Source organism: Bos grunniens, chromosome 1 (genome assembly GCF_055505025.1).
Source record: "Bos grunniens cultivar Pamir isolate PY7600 chromosome 1, Bosgru_T2T1.0, whole genome shotgun sequence".
In the NCBI taxonomy this organism is placed as follows: domain Eukaryota; kingdom Metazoa; phylum Chordata; class Mammalia; order Artiodactyla; family Bovidae; genus Bos; species Bos grunniens.
In genome coordinates this window covers 3,613,393-3,628,159 of record NC_141165.1, presented here as the reverse complement: position 1 = coordinate 3,628,159, position 14,767 = coordinate 3,613,393, and the positions used below count along the sequence as shown (strand labels likewise).

Below are 14,767 nucleotides of genomic sequence, written 5' to 3'. Positions count from 1 at the left end.
CAGCAGTGTGATAAGCATATAAAATAGGACGACTGCCCTGGAAGAGCTTGACCTGAAATTCTCTTTTTCACATGTATACAGCATTCATGTAATTATTTTTAATGGGTAGTAATATGATACTTCATTTGCTACAAGTCACATAATTACAATTCAGTAATTTAATATTTTGATTTTAAAAATTGAGATGTAATTGGTATATGACATGTTAGTTTCAGATGTACAATGTAATGACTCAGTATTCATATACATTGCAGAGTAATCATCATAGTAAGTTATCTACAACTATTTGCCACCATGTATAACAATTTGAAAGTGAAGTCACTCAGTCGTGTCCGACTCTTTGCGACCCCATGGACTGTAGCCTACCAGGCTCCTCTGTCCATGGGATTTTCCAGGCAATAGTCCTGGAGTGGATTGCCATTTCCTTCTCCAATAACAATTTGAATTACTGGAGTGGGTTGCCATTTCCTTTCTTAGGGGCTCTTCCCAACCCAGGGATTGAAGCTGGGTCTCCTGCATTCGGGTGGATTCTTTACCATCTGAGCCACCAGGGAAGATGGCCACCATTAACAGTTTGATAATTTCTTATTCAATGAGCTAGTGCTAATTTCATGGATGTTTATCTTCTGTGAGTCAGATAATTTCAAGGTGGATATTTAACTTGTCTGAGAAAGGAATTTATTAGTGCAGACTTTTGAAAACTCCGTAGGAGTTCCTATACAACATAATAAACTTAGAATGTCTGCATCATTGTATTTTTCATAGGAGACTCAGAAGTATTTTTGTTATTTATGATGGGTCACGAGTATCAGGTAAAGTTAAAAAGATTAGTGCAAATATTTAAATTTTGAGTTGGTTTTTCATGTTCATTTAATGTACCTGGTGAACTTTAAAATATCCATTAATTGTACAGTATTAAACTATAATTTTCATTTAGTGGACTTATATTTCTTGAGAAGTTCCGTTAGTTATCCCTTCCTTAAATGCCTAGCTACCATAAAATTTTAACTAGAAGCCAAGCTTTGAAAAGGAGCAATAAACCATTAATTGTAGGTTATTATGAAGCTGGATTTTAAAGCAGTGTTTATAGAAATGTCACATCAATACAGCTTCCATACTCTGCTTTATTTCTCCTTTTATTTCTCATATCTGTGCTTTGTGCACAGGCAATGTGGGTGCGATGTTGAAAATAAAACTGTAATAAAACAAATTGTAAACAGAAGCAAAAGGAACAAAAAGTAATTTCGCCCGCAATGTACTGCCTGAAATTTAGTTGGGAAATTAAGTCATTATTTTCTTCAGCATCATTGGCAGATACTTGAAATCAGTGACATTTGGAATGATTGAGCTAAATTCCTGATCTGATGATTATAAAGACGAAAAAAATAGTTCATGGCCTGAAGCAGTGATGCCAAACTCTTTTGGTATGAAAAGCAGTCACTGTGGGTAATTTTGCAAGATTTCCACTTTTAAAGTCATGCATTCCTTTTTGTCTTACTCTGTGGCACACCTGTTATCTCTAACTAAGGTGGAAGTTTGGGGTATGTATTTAGTACTGTCCAGGACGCATGCCTGTGTCAGGAGCGATGGTGAAAGCATGGTTTGGGAGCTCCCCAGGTGGTGTGTGGTTCCCTGTAGCCTTGGGTAGACCTTTCCCCGCAACTCCGCGCTCCTTCTGTTGGATTAGATCATCCCTTGCGTTCCGTTTTCCACTCCCAGAGCCTGACCTCGACGTGAAGCCTCGTAGGCACCTCGCCATCCCTGGCTCTGTACGTGAATGTCGCCTGTCCTCCCGTCTAGCTGCAGAGAGGAGCTGGCCCCGCGCTCCAGCAATCCCCCTGCGCCCGGGGGCATTGCCCTCACCGCGGAGCTGTGGCTGCCGGCTCACCCACACCGGCTCCAGGCTCCTCTTCACCCCTCTGCCCCCGGCCCCACACCTCTCTGCGTCCATCATAATATCTGTGCCTTCTGAGCTCTCTTCTCCAGCTGTCTCCCTGCCTCCCCGAGCTGAGTTCCTTCCACCACCGCCAGGCCACTTTTTTCTTCTGTCGTGGAAAGCCCCAGGCTCATTATTTCTCGCTTCGGCCTCCGCGCGGCGCTATGCTGCGGACATGCCCCTCACGAGAACGTTCTTCCTCCTGTTGTCCGCGCGTTGACCACGGTAGTTCTTCTCCCGCCCCGGTGCACGCCCTCCCCTGGGATGCTCCCCCCCCCCCCCCCCGCTCCCCCGCCCCGGCCCAGAGCTCTCAGGGCAGAGGCACCCCTCCCACCCTGACGCGCTCTTGGCCTCGTCCGGCCCGGGGGCTCGCCCTCACCCGGCTACCAGCGCTGCACCCGCCTGCGCTCCGGACTTCTCACCGGGTGTTCCCCTCCAGCGCTCTGTCCAGATTGAGGACCCGTGATTCTTTGGCTAAAAAGAATCATCTTCTCCAAGAAGCTAGTTAACTCGTAAACATCTTTGTTTCAGCAGAGCACTCTGATCATTCTGCTCTCTGTGAAGGACACCACCTTAAGTAGCGGGTTCGTGGAGCAGTGCAGACCTCTCTGACATCAGCCCCCAGGGTTACCCTCCTCCGCCGTGAGCTGTCCCCAGCCCAGAGCCAGCCGAGCTCCCATAGCTCCTCTCCAGGGTCACCGCCGTCTGATGGTGCTTCCTGGACGCCCCCGGAGTCAAGCCGCTCATCATCCAGCCGTCCCTTCTTCACTGTGATTCTGCTCTTAGCTCCTTTTCTGAAGCCTTTCCATTTTATACCGTTTCTTAAGCACATTTTAGTTGTATTTTCCCAATTGTGCTTTTAGCTTCTTGAGGGTAGGAATACGTTTCATGCCCTCCTCTCTGGTGACCACTGTTATACAAAGTCTCAGTAACTACTCACTTATTGAGTGATTGTTGGGCATCATAGCGTAGAACTTTAGGCAATCCAGTCGTCTGTAGTCAATAAAATACCAGAAGTTTCTGCTAGTTAATGTGCCAGGGGCTTAACATTCTTGGGGTAAAGAACTGTTTTCTAGCTGGAATACTTGTCATCACAGCGTCTGCCTCCTTGTTTCAGGGGAGAGCCTGCCTTTTGTCTTGGGGTCACCTTCTAACATTTACAGCAGAAACCCCTCTCCTGCTGTAGGTGCTGTAGTCACAGAAGGCGGATGCCGGAAGGGGCCTTAGCGGGAGTCTTGGCAGAAGTTTCTCTCTCACAAGTGAAGCTAGCAGAAGTTTGGGGACAGCTTCTACCACTCGCAGATGTCGAGGCTGGGACTGGAAGCTGGTGTTCTCAGATCAGATCCAGAGCCCTCTCCGCTGCACGTCTGCGCGTGTTCCGCTCCTTCCTGCGTTTGTGCAGCACACCGGTGTGTGTCGGTGCCCACAGAGCGCATGGAAGGCGACAGAGAACGAGTAGAGACTGCCGGCCCACGTGGAGGTGCGCGGGACAGGTGGTGGAGCAAGCGCTTTTCGTCCGCGTTGTTTTCAGAAGGACGGGGTTTGAGGAGGCTTTAGGCCGAGGGACGGCACCAGGAGGGGGACGTCTGTAGATGTGGGTGCAGGGCGCCCCTTTGAAGGTGTGTGAGGGCCACGGGGTCCGAGCGCAGGCGGGGGTGGTGGAGCCTCAGGGCAGACAAGGTGGCGTTTCCAACCAGACTGGCCTCGCAGGGGCACTGGAGCCTAGGTCTGTGTGCCCACCTGGCGCCTCTCCTCTCTGGTGTGGGTGGTGAGGCCTTTGGCCGAGAGGAGGGTGTGGAGAATGGGTGAAGCTCCCTGGGGGCGCACGTGCTGACCGCTGGGCAGGAGAGAGGGGGCAGGACACAAGCCTGAGCTGCCCTCATGGATGCCCACGGAGGACCCCCAGCGGGTGGCCAGGGCTTTGCTGGGCGGGCGTCTGGCCTCCCGAGGCGGCTGTGTCCCGGTGCCCAGGGTCGGCTCCCGTGGGGAGGAGCCCGGGGCTACGAGCGTGGTGAGCGGCGCTGGTGCAGGGCTGGTCCGAGGTCTGCGGTCCTGGGCTGGCCCCGGGCTCCGGGCTCCAGGCTCCGGGCCTTGGGTAGACAGCAGCTGTGCTGACTGAATAGGTCATCCCCTTTTGCAGCAGTTGATCCAGAAGGAATAGAAGAGACCGAAGGAGAGGAAGAGACGGGATGTGAGTGAAGCCGCCGTATTTGGAAGGGATTTGCTCTGAACTGTGTGGCCAGTTGACTCGTCTCCGGGTGGAGCCCGAGGCCAGTAGGGATGTGCTCTAGAGGGGGTCCGCTCAGGGCGCGCGTCTCCGTTAGAGGGGGTCCGCTCAGGGCGCGCATCTCCGTTAGAGGGGGCCCAGTTAGGGCGCGGGGGTCTCCTTTAGAAGGGGTCCGCTCAGGGCACGCGTCTCCGCTAGAGCTGCCCGGTCAGGGCGCGCCCCCGTGGTGCGTGCCTGGGACCAACATTGGGTCCTCTGGGTGCTCACTGCTGTCCGCAGCAGCGTTGTCTAGGATCCAGCCCTCCCAGGACTTTCCGCGTTGGATCGTTCTTCAGTATGAATCGTTCATACTTTATAATAATTTTAATAAGCTCATTGTAAATAATCAGTGCAGAGAGTTAACGGGGTGATCTACTCGCTGATCTGTTCATAACCCTCGCCCTGCCCTCTGGCATTGCCTGCTACTGATCCCAGTCGACATTGTGAAGTTTCATGCAGTGAAATGCACATGTGAAGAGAGCAAAAGCAATTAAAACTGCTTGGAAAAAAATAAAACCAGGAGCAGTTAACACCTAAAGGATTTACTGGGACCTTTCTAAGCCGAAGAAACTGTGAAGAAGAGCTTCAAAAAGCAGTGCCTCAGAGCAAATATTAAAATCTCCTTCTTGATTCCTAAAGATAATTGGATCTAGTGGTAAAAAGTAAAGAATGTATGTGTGTGTGATCACACGGGTACATGTTTGTATGTACACACATCTAAGTATTTGAGGCAATATATCTTACCAGACTTTGAAAAAAGAAACAGGCCATCCTAGTCATGACGATGAAAAAATGGCCTGAGAGAAGGGGAAGCTGTGTATTATTAGTTCATGAATAGATAATAAAATGGCAGGTTCAAATCCTATGCCAGCAACCTGTATATACCTGAGTAAGTACAGTGTGTCTGACTCTATGTTAAATTAATTTTTTAAATTAATCATTTATTTGCCTTCTTGACTGAATTCTTTGAAAGTAGAGAGCAGTCTGATTTAACTGTGTCTCCAGCCTGTTCTCATAAAAGTGATCAAGTGAACCTGGATTCTAGGCTCCAAGGCCTGCATCACATATAGGGCAGGGGACCTGTTACTCCACTTTATATTCTAATGCCTAGCACTGTGCTCAAACGTTGTAGTTAGTCAACGAAAGTGTTTTGACATAAAGAACAAAAAAGCTTTAATATTTAAATTTACCCAGATGTAGTGAATGAATATTTTTAACTGTATCAAGTATTGGCAATTTCTGTATCTGTTACGTATTTTTAAATCATGTTTAAGATAATGAAAGGGGGGGAAGTGAGTCTAGAGAGTGTCGTTTCTGAAAACACTGAGGACCCTCCAGTGCGATCAGAAGGAGTCCCGAGGGAGTGAGGAGGGGCACGACCCAGCTGCTCCCGCTGCCATCCGGTCCGTGTTCCGTGGGGCCTGGGGCCGGTGAGGTTCATAGGCCCATCACCCTGTGCGCTCTTCTTTAGGGCCGAATCTCTGCCCCCGAGCTGGACACTTGGGCAGTCTCTAGCACTTACCTAGTGTCTCTAGGAGCTTACAGTCCCGTGGGAGACAGGCACGCATCGTGGAATGAGACTACAAATATAAAATGATGATGACAGGTATCGAACAGGCGAGGTCCGTGGGACCGAGACAGTTCATCATAAGAGAGTTGGACTTAACTCCGGAGATCCAGGAAGTGACCATTGTTTTGAAATCTGAAGACAGACCAGGAGTTACACTAGGCAGAGCTGGAGGAGGAGGAGGAGGTTTGCAGGCCGAGGAGGAGCCCAGGCCAGGCCCGTGGACTGCAGGTGGGAGGTGTCGGGGTGGGGGTGAGCCTGGGCCCTGCCGGCCCCCAGGGCCTCTTTAAGGCACGTCACCTCTGTCAGAGACGGAGGGAAACGGTGAGGAGTCGCGAGCAGGCGGTGTCCAGACTGTGTCCATGGCCGCGGGGGCCAGTCCTGCTGTCTGGAGACAGAGTCGGCCTGCAGGGGAGGGCAGGGGCGGCCTGGAGCTGGACTTGAAGGATGGGGAAGGATGGCTGGGTCCGAGACTCTCCTGGGCTTCCAGCCCAGGAGAGCGCGGTGTTCGCTGAGGAGCGTGCGTCGTTGTGGGACCAGCTGGCCCCATCCTGGGGCTGAAGGACCCTTAGACCACCGGGAAGAAGTGTCTGGAAGCAGCTGCACATGCAGGTCAGCTGTGTGGCCTCGGGCACCGCGGCTCTCGTCCCCAGATGGGGGTCCCCCGACCCCCAGTTCCCACGGTACTCTGCACCTCTCGCTGCTGCCGCCGCTGAGAGCTCCTGTTTGGGGTCGCAGTTCTCTTTCGGAGCCTTGCGTTGTTTCCTCAGCGAGATCTAAATCCAGAAGTCCTGGCCAAGTAGCACTAAGATGTAATCGCCTTGGAAGATGCAGTTACGTCTCACTTCGCCTAACACCTAAAAGAGGCGTATGGAGCAGTCTTGAGAGCTGTCCTGCCCGGACCCCCCCGTGTGTGGGGAGGGGGAAAGGGCGGGGTCTGCAGTGGGGCGCCCTCCTGGCTCCTGGGGCAGCCGCTGCCATCCGGCCCGGGTCACAGACCTCTAATGGGGGAGGTCTGCTCACGCAGAGGAGGGGCGCTTGCCTCAGGAGATCGGGCTGGTCAGGGGTCTGCGTGTGGAGGAGAATCAACCTGGGCTCTTAAGAGTGCTGCCTCCTTCCACGTCTCCAGGGACAAAACGTCCCGAGCCTCAGGTCACACCAGGGCAGAGCGAGGGGGATAGACTGGGTGGTCATGCAGACTTTCACGGGGCTGTTGGAGGCAGGCCCCGGGGGTCCTGTGGCCGCCCCTGAGTAATGAGGGGGGAAGGTCCCCGGGGGTCCTGTGGCCGCCCCTGAGTAATGAGGGGGGAAGGTCCCCGGGGGTCCTGTGGCCGCCCCTGAGTGATGAGGGGAGATGGAGGCCGGGATTTGCTCCCTCCATCCAGGCATCGCTCGGGGCACAGCCACCCAGATTTCAGCCCCTCGCTCTCAGTGCATTGGGCTCCTTGGCAGTATCCCGTGTGCAGGATGCCGGCCGCTCACCGGGAGCTTTCATTCCAATTGTTCTGGACCCTGGGGAAGACCAGACTCCCAGGTCCTGGAGGCCGGCAGACGTGGCTCCCTGGACTGTCCACACTGGTGGGAATGTCCGAGAGGCCTGGGTTGGGGGGGGGTTGTCAGAGGGGCTTCTCCACCATGTGAGGCTCTGACAACAGGCCTGTTCTGGAGTCCATGGAGCTTCCCCCAGCACTGGGGATGGGGTGGCTGGAGGCTGCGCCCATAACTGAGGGGCTGGAGACTGGCTGAGCAATGACCAGGGTGACTGATGGGGAAAAGGAAGCCTGTGAACGGAGGTGCTCTGAGTGAGCGAGACAGGCTCTTACAGGCACCATGCCCTGGGCCAGGGGCCGCAGGCTTCTTCCAGACCCCACACCAGAAGGAAAGCCACCACCAGCCCCAGAGGGCCGGCTCTCCCCGGTCCAGGGCGGGGTGGCTCAGCTGCTGTAGGTGGGCTGGAGTGCCCGTGCCTCTCAGCGCCTCAGGCCCATCTTAGAATGAGCTGGTGGGGGAGGCCACTGGAGCCCCTCTGCCAAGGTGGTTCCATCCCAGACTGGAGTGGGAGGAGCCAGCTGGGCCTGTCACACAGCTGGGGAGGAACCGGTGGTTGTGAAAGAGGCCACGATTGTGTTAGTGAGGGTTCCGCACAGAAACTAGAGAGCCTCGTGATGAAGGTGGAAGAGGAGACTGAAAATGCTGGCTTAAAACTCAGCATTCAGAAACTAAGATCATGGCATCCGGTCCCATCACTTCATGGCAAACAGATGGGGAAACAGTGGAAACAGTGGCTGACTTTATTTTTGGGGGCTCCAAAATCACTGTGGATGGTGACTGCAGCCATGAAATTAAAAGATGCTTGCTCCTTGGAAGAAAAGCTCTGACAAACCTAGACAGCATATTAAAAAGCAGAGACATCACTTTGCTGACAAAGGTCCGTCTAGTCAAAGCTGTGGTTTTTCCAGTGGTCATGTATGGATGTGAGAGTTGGACTATAAAGAAAGCTGAGCACCGAAGAATTGATGCTTTTGAACTGTGGTGTTGGAGAAGACTCTTGAGAGTCCCTTGGACTGCAAGGAGATCCAACCAGTCCATTCTGAAGGAGATCAGCCCTGGGATTTCTTTGGAGGGAATGATGCTGAGGCTGAAACTCCAGTACTTTGGCCACCTGATGGGAAGAACTGACTCATTGGAAAAAACCCTGATGCTGGGAGGGATTGGGGGCAGGAGGAGAAGGGGATGATAGAGGATGAGATGGTTGGATGGTATCATTGACTCTATGGATATGAGTTTGAGCAAGGTCCGGGAGATAATGGAGGACAGGGAAGCCTGGTGAACTGCAGTCCATGGGATCGCAAAGAGTCCGACGTGATTTAGTGACTGAACAACCCAGAGGAACAGGACCATTAGGTCATGTATGTAAGAGAGAGAGACAGAGAGAGAGAATGAGAGATGGATTTTAAGGATCTGGCTTGAGTGTTCATCAGGCTTGCCTTTTTGAAATCGTAGAAGCCGCCAGCCGCAGGCTGGAGACTCGGGAAGAGTTGACGTCTTGAGTCTGATGTCAACTCTTCCCCGCTGCCGTCTGGAGGCTGAATTCCCTGTTCTTGGGACACCTGTCTTTGCCCTTAAGGCCTCAACTGACCGATTGGGGCTCATCCGCATGATAGGGCTAATCTGCTGAACTTGAAGTCAACTGACTATAAATGTCAATCACAGCCATACTAGCGTTTGACCAAACCTGTTCCACCCAAGTGAACACATTAATTGACAGTCAATGTGATGCCCCAGAACATTGTCATCTCTCAAAGGAAGGCGGGTGGTTAAGGAACCGTTTCCCCTTCGACACGGAGTGGAAGGTGGAGGAGAGGAGCGTGCTGCGCTTACCGTGGGGTTTGTCTGTCTCCGTCTCCTGATGCTGCTTGAGCCTTGGACCTTCCACTGGCCTCACTGCAGCGGCACTGGGGGGTGGGGGTGGGGGCTGGCCTACCATCGATCACCCCCTCCTACCAATAAAAAGGCTTCTCTCACCGGTGGCAGGTAAGAGTCCCAGCCTCCTGGTTCCCGAGGGGCCGTGTAGAATCCGTGTTTGGTCGTCATGGTGACCCCATGGTGTCTGGTGTCTTGGTGCTCAGCCTCATCCGTGATGGACATCATTTGTTCAAAAAGGTTTCACATCTTCCAAGCTCGAGATGTGAAACCACTGTACGAGGTATTAGAATAGCCTCTGCACGTGTATTTACTGAGTGAACAATTTCGTTTCACTTTGTGTTGTATGTATTTTCTTTCTTGCCAGTTGGAGGGGAATGATTTCACACTAGTGTATCACGGAACACACTCATGCGTGGTTCCTGAGATCATCTTTCTACCTAAGCTCTCGCTCTCGCCTCCCCAGCCTTCACTCCAGCTACGCGAACCAGTTGCCCCCCCACAGACGCCCGGAGAGACGTTCCACTCTTACAACGTTCGTTTCACCTGAAATGTCCTTTCCTGCTAGTTCTTTCCGCTTTTACCCTGTTGAGACCCATGATTGAGTAGATGTGAGCTCAGAAGCCTCTCTGTATTCAGAGCATCACGGACGCTTCATAGACCTCTCTTGCCGTACTTGCATTTAGGTTTGTTTTCTTTTTTAAAAAGGTCCCCTTTTTCTTTTTAGTTGTGTGGCTGCGCTGGGTCGTAGTTGAGGCTTGCGGGACCTTTGGTCATAGCTGCGCTCATGGGGTCTTTGGTCGTAGCTGTGGCCTGCGGGACCTTTGGTCGTAGCTGCGCTCGCAGGGTCTTTGGTCGTAGCTGTGGCCTGAAGGACCTTCTGCTGCGTCCCGCAGACTCTTAGCTGTGGGATGTGAAATCCCGTTCCCGTTCCCTTGTGGGATGTGGAATCCTGTTCCCTGCATGCGTGCGTGCTCAGTCGCTTCAGTCGTGTCCGACTCTTTGCAACCGTGTGGACTGTAGCTCGCCGGGAGCCTCTGTCCATGGGGTTCTCCAGGCAAGAACACTGGAGTGGGTTGCCATGCCCTCCTCCAGGGGATCTTCCCGACCCAGGGATTAAACCCACGTCTCCTGCACCGCAGGCAGATTCTACTGTCTGAGCCACCGGTCAGCCGTCTAGTTCCCTGACCAGGGAGCAAACGTAGGCCTGCTGCATTGGGATTGTGGAGCCTTAGCCACTGGCCCACCAGGGAAGTCCCATCACTCTGCGTTTCTTCCAGCCTCTGTGTTGAAAGCTGTGTCTTGTTCCATGTCGTCTGCTGTGTCCTGCTTGGTACCTGGCCGCCTGCAGGAGTGAGTGAAGCGGAATTCACCCTGGCCTTCTGCGGTCCTTGCATTGTGTCAGACCCGTGTGTTAGAAATCTATCCGGCCAGTGTGCTTCTATGTTGAGCTGATTATCCAGTTGCTGGATGAGCTCAGACACTGCTTTTCTTCTTGTATTTGGAATGGAGTGAAAGGAAGGAAGAAGGGATGAAGGTCCTTCATTTTCTGTCGATGAGAAGCTTGTTATTCTTCAGTCACTAAGTAGTGTCTGATTCTTTGCAGCCCTGTGGACTGTATCCTCCCGCCAGGCTCCTGCGTCCATGGGATTTCCAGGCAAGAGTACTGGCGTGGGTTGCCATTTCCTTCTCCAAGGGATGTTCCCAACCCAGGGATCAAACTGGCACCTCCTGCTTGGCAGGCAAATTCTCTACCACTGAGCCACCTGGCAAGCCCTTGATAAGGTAGTTGGCCGCAAAACCCCACTCACTGAAGGTTTAAAATGAATGGCTGCAAGACAGCTTAGAACTTTGTGACTTTTATCAGGGGGCCTCGTTTCCATGAACTTGCACCAGTCAGTTCTTGGTGCTCTGCCCTGGGGGCCGGGGGCAGCGAGCTGAAGCTTTGTGTTTCCTGTGACTCTCGCTGAGCCGCCACCAGAAGCTCTCAGTCCAGCGGGATGAGAGGAGGCAGACGAGAGCGGCTCTGACCGGGGGTGCAGGGGGCGCCTGCCTTCCTTTGCCACTCAGAGCCTTTGGGTGCGGCTTGGGTGTCACCCCCACAGGGAGGAGAGCGTCCTCACGGTGGAGGAGCCCTGCGGCATGGCATTCTCGGGCTGGGACGACGTGAGGACAGCCTGACACGCTCATTCGTTTCCTCACCGCAGAGACGCTGGTGCGCACACATGCCGGAGGACCCTGTGTCAATGCAACAGGCCCAGAATCCTAGCAACAAGTTTAAATGTTGGAAACGGATTGAAAATGACTCTCTTCACATTAGGAAGTTTTGTTGGCAGAGAGCAAAGCAGATTGTGCCCTTTGCCAAAGCACAGGAAGACTCGTGTGCAGGCTTCTTTTGCTCAGCCCTTGCTGTTCTGTTAGAACTCTTGGCTGATGCAGGATGCTCGCCCAGAGAGAGTAACTGTCAAGAAAACATGATTGGAAGCAATGATGAGTCTCATTTTTGGAGTGTTTCCGTTTTCACAGTCTTCAGCAGTATGTCGTTGCCCTGTTTACTTTGGGCTGGTATGCCTCTTGGACTATTATAAGCCCAAGTAGGAATTTATAAATTTGACTGTTATTTCAGAATCACCTGCTGATGTGACTTGTACACTATGGGGGCACAGGCCAGATTGCTTTTGTGATTAAAAAGCCTAATTAAGGCTCAGACATGAACTCTTGCTTCCCTTAGTTTGTATCAATACTTTCCCCTCCTCCCAGGGGGTTTTGCAAATATGAACCCTTCTTTGGTTTAAACTACAACTTTGAAAACGTAAAACTTATCAAACCAATTTTAACTATAGTTGTCATGATTTGTATTAGTTGGAGATACATTTGTTTAAGTAGTATAATACTGATAATGTGTAGATCAAGTAGCAAAACCAAAAAAGAAGCGTGCTCCCTCCCACCAGTTTACTTTCCATTTTAATTTAAGCAAATTTTGTATCCGTTTTTTTTTTTTTAATAATATACTTTGAAGTTTTAGATTGAAGGTTTGGAAGAAGAAAGCCAACTATAATCTCATAGCTAAAATTGTGACTCCATCTTCATTTTCACCTGGAGAGGGAAATGTCAGCCTACTCCAAGTGTTCTTGCCTGGAGAATTCCATGGACAGAGGAGCCTGGTGGGCTACAGTCCATGGGGTCACAGACAGTCGGACATAACTGAGTGACTAACACACTTCATTTTCACTGTCTGTGAAAAATGAGTAGTTTCTGTATTAGTGGGGCATCATATGGAATTTTTAAAAAGGAATGAAGTTTTCTACGAGTTTGGTTATTTGGTTCAACCGTGGGTACATCGGAAAGATCTGTGTCTTGTTTGCAGCATGGCCAGAGACCGTACTTGAACGTTCATTTAGTTGTGATTAACTTTTAAGGTTTCTCTTTCCTGAGTAGGAAAGTAATTGCTCCACTTTATTTCCCAGTGCTTTTTATGCAAGAAACACGTGATGAGTAGCGTCTTGAATTTAGTTTCTGAAAGTTTTTCTTAGCAGGCACTTCTGCTTGCTTCATTTTGTTGGGCAGTAAATATGAGTAACTCTGTGAATTGCCATTTGTAACTTTTTCGTCCCCCAAATTTAGTATCTCACTACAGCAGTTATTTACTTCAGGTGTGTGGTGACATCTTGTCTTAACGTCTCTCTAGATGTTCTGTTTTCTTCACTCCAAGTTATCCTTTTATATTTTGCTGTAACCTTATGCCACTTCAGATGTGTAAGCAGACAGCGTGCACAGTTCTCAAAGCTTGTTTTCTGGTTAACACTTCCATCCCTGGAGGGGTGCAGAGGAACGTCTGAGGCAGAGAACGCACTTGCTTTCGTGTTCATTAGAAAGTTCCAGCCCAGAATTGCTGACTCAGCCTCTGCGGATCGAGGGGCTGCACTGCATGCTAGATCCCCCCAGACGAAAACCAAGACCCGTTCCCCGCCGGTGCATTTCTGACTTCATCTGGCCTCTGGCCTCTTTTTCATTTAACCAGTTCATTGAGACTTCTGCAAGTTTTTAGGAACCATGATTTACCCTCTGAGGATTCCCTGAGTGCTTCTGAGCCGCGGCATGCACAGACCTCACCACTCTTGTTTCCTCTTCCTAGTTTGGGGTGGAAGAGGTGGTGTTTATCATCACGAATGCAGCAGTCGGGACCTACTGCCTTTATCAAAATCCAGGAGTGTGGCCCAAAGTCAAGGCAGAAACGCACACTTCTGGGCAGAGGGTTTTCCAGCGTCTGGAACTGACAAGCAGGTGTCAGGAGCAGAGCCTGGGGCAGCCTGGCCAAGCCCGCCAGCTGTAATTTACTCGCTACCTGTGAGCCCCTTGGCGCAGGAAAAAGTGATTTCCTTTACCAGTAAAGTTGATGGCTCTGCCTCAGTGACGAGCTTTCCCCCTTCCCTTTGCTCGGAGGACAGAGGCTACTCCAGGCTCCATGTTCTCTTACTAGAAAACTGAAAAACTCAACCAAAAAGAAGAAAGCCACAGTGGAGGTTTCTAAAAATGAAATCCACCCTTCTTCATTCAATGAGAAAAATTAACTTCCTTTAATCTGGGAATGTATTTTTAGTTCTGTCTTCACCCGTTTCTGCATTTCTGTATTCTGTATAGATACTAATCTGATAACCTACCATCAGTGGGCCGTTTGAGTTGTTTTTCTGTTGCAGTGCATTTTTTTTTAATGTCTTTAAATGTTTTGTATTCATTTAAAGATGGCACCTTGGAGAAGGGCATGGCAACCCACTCTAGTATTCTTGCCTGGAGAATCCCATGGACAGAGGAGCTTGGTGGGCTACAGTCCATGGGGTTGCGAACAGTTGGACATGACTGACACGACTTAGCACACGCCAAGATGCCGAGAAGCGTGTATTTAAGAACGTTTGAACAACAATCCCTCTGGGCCGCATCCCTCCCATTCAGCTGTTTCCACTGATGCGTATTGCCTCCCAGGTGTCCTGTGTCTCTGTAACAGCCTAGATGCCGTGAGAGGATGCTTTCTGTTTTGTTCAGGGTTTGACTTGCCCGGATCCGGCCTCCAATTCACCTCCTCTCCTTCGGATCTGCAGCACGCCCAGGCATGTTAAAAACAACGCCTGTGACTTGCGGCCATGGTTCAAAGCAGAGCTAAGTGACTTCCGTGGAAATAAAGTGGTCCACATGGAGCAAGAGCTTCAGTACCCTTAGGACTGTGCTCTAACCAAGTGACGTGGCCCTTATTGTGCACCGCTGGCCACTCATTTTATCACGCTAGCGGGGACTAACCTGAGATGATTTTAATAGGGAGAGAGAAATTCTCATTGGGAAGACCTTTTCTACTTCATCCAGAAAAGCGTTCCAAAACATTTATAAGATATTATCTGAGCAAATTCTTATTTCTTAATTGACGTGAGATATGTCGAAGGCTTCTATGGCTTTCGTCACATTTTCAAACATAATTACCTTGTACCTCATCATGGGTCAGCAGCAAGCTCCACTTCTTTTCCGTATAAGACACCAAGTCAACATCTGAAAGCTGTTTATATTCAACCATTTAGGTAAATTGTTA

At 50.9% G+C, this 14,767-nt stretch overlaps 1 protein-coding gene across 3 annotated transcripts in view; it reads left to right on the top strand.

Moving 5' to 3' along the window:
• PLCL2 (phospholipase C like 2) overlaps positions 1-14,767 on the top strand; it is a 213,981-nt gene that overhangs the window by 80,041 nt on the left and 119,173 nt on the right. The window lies entirely within an intron of this gene.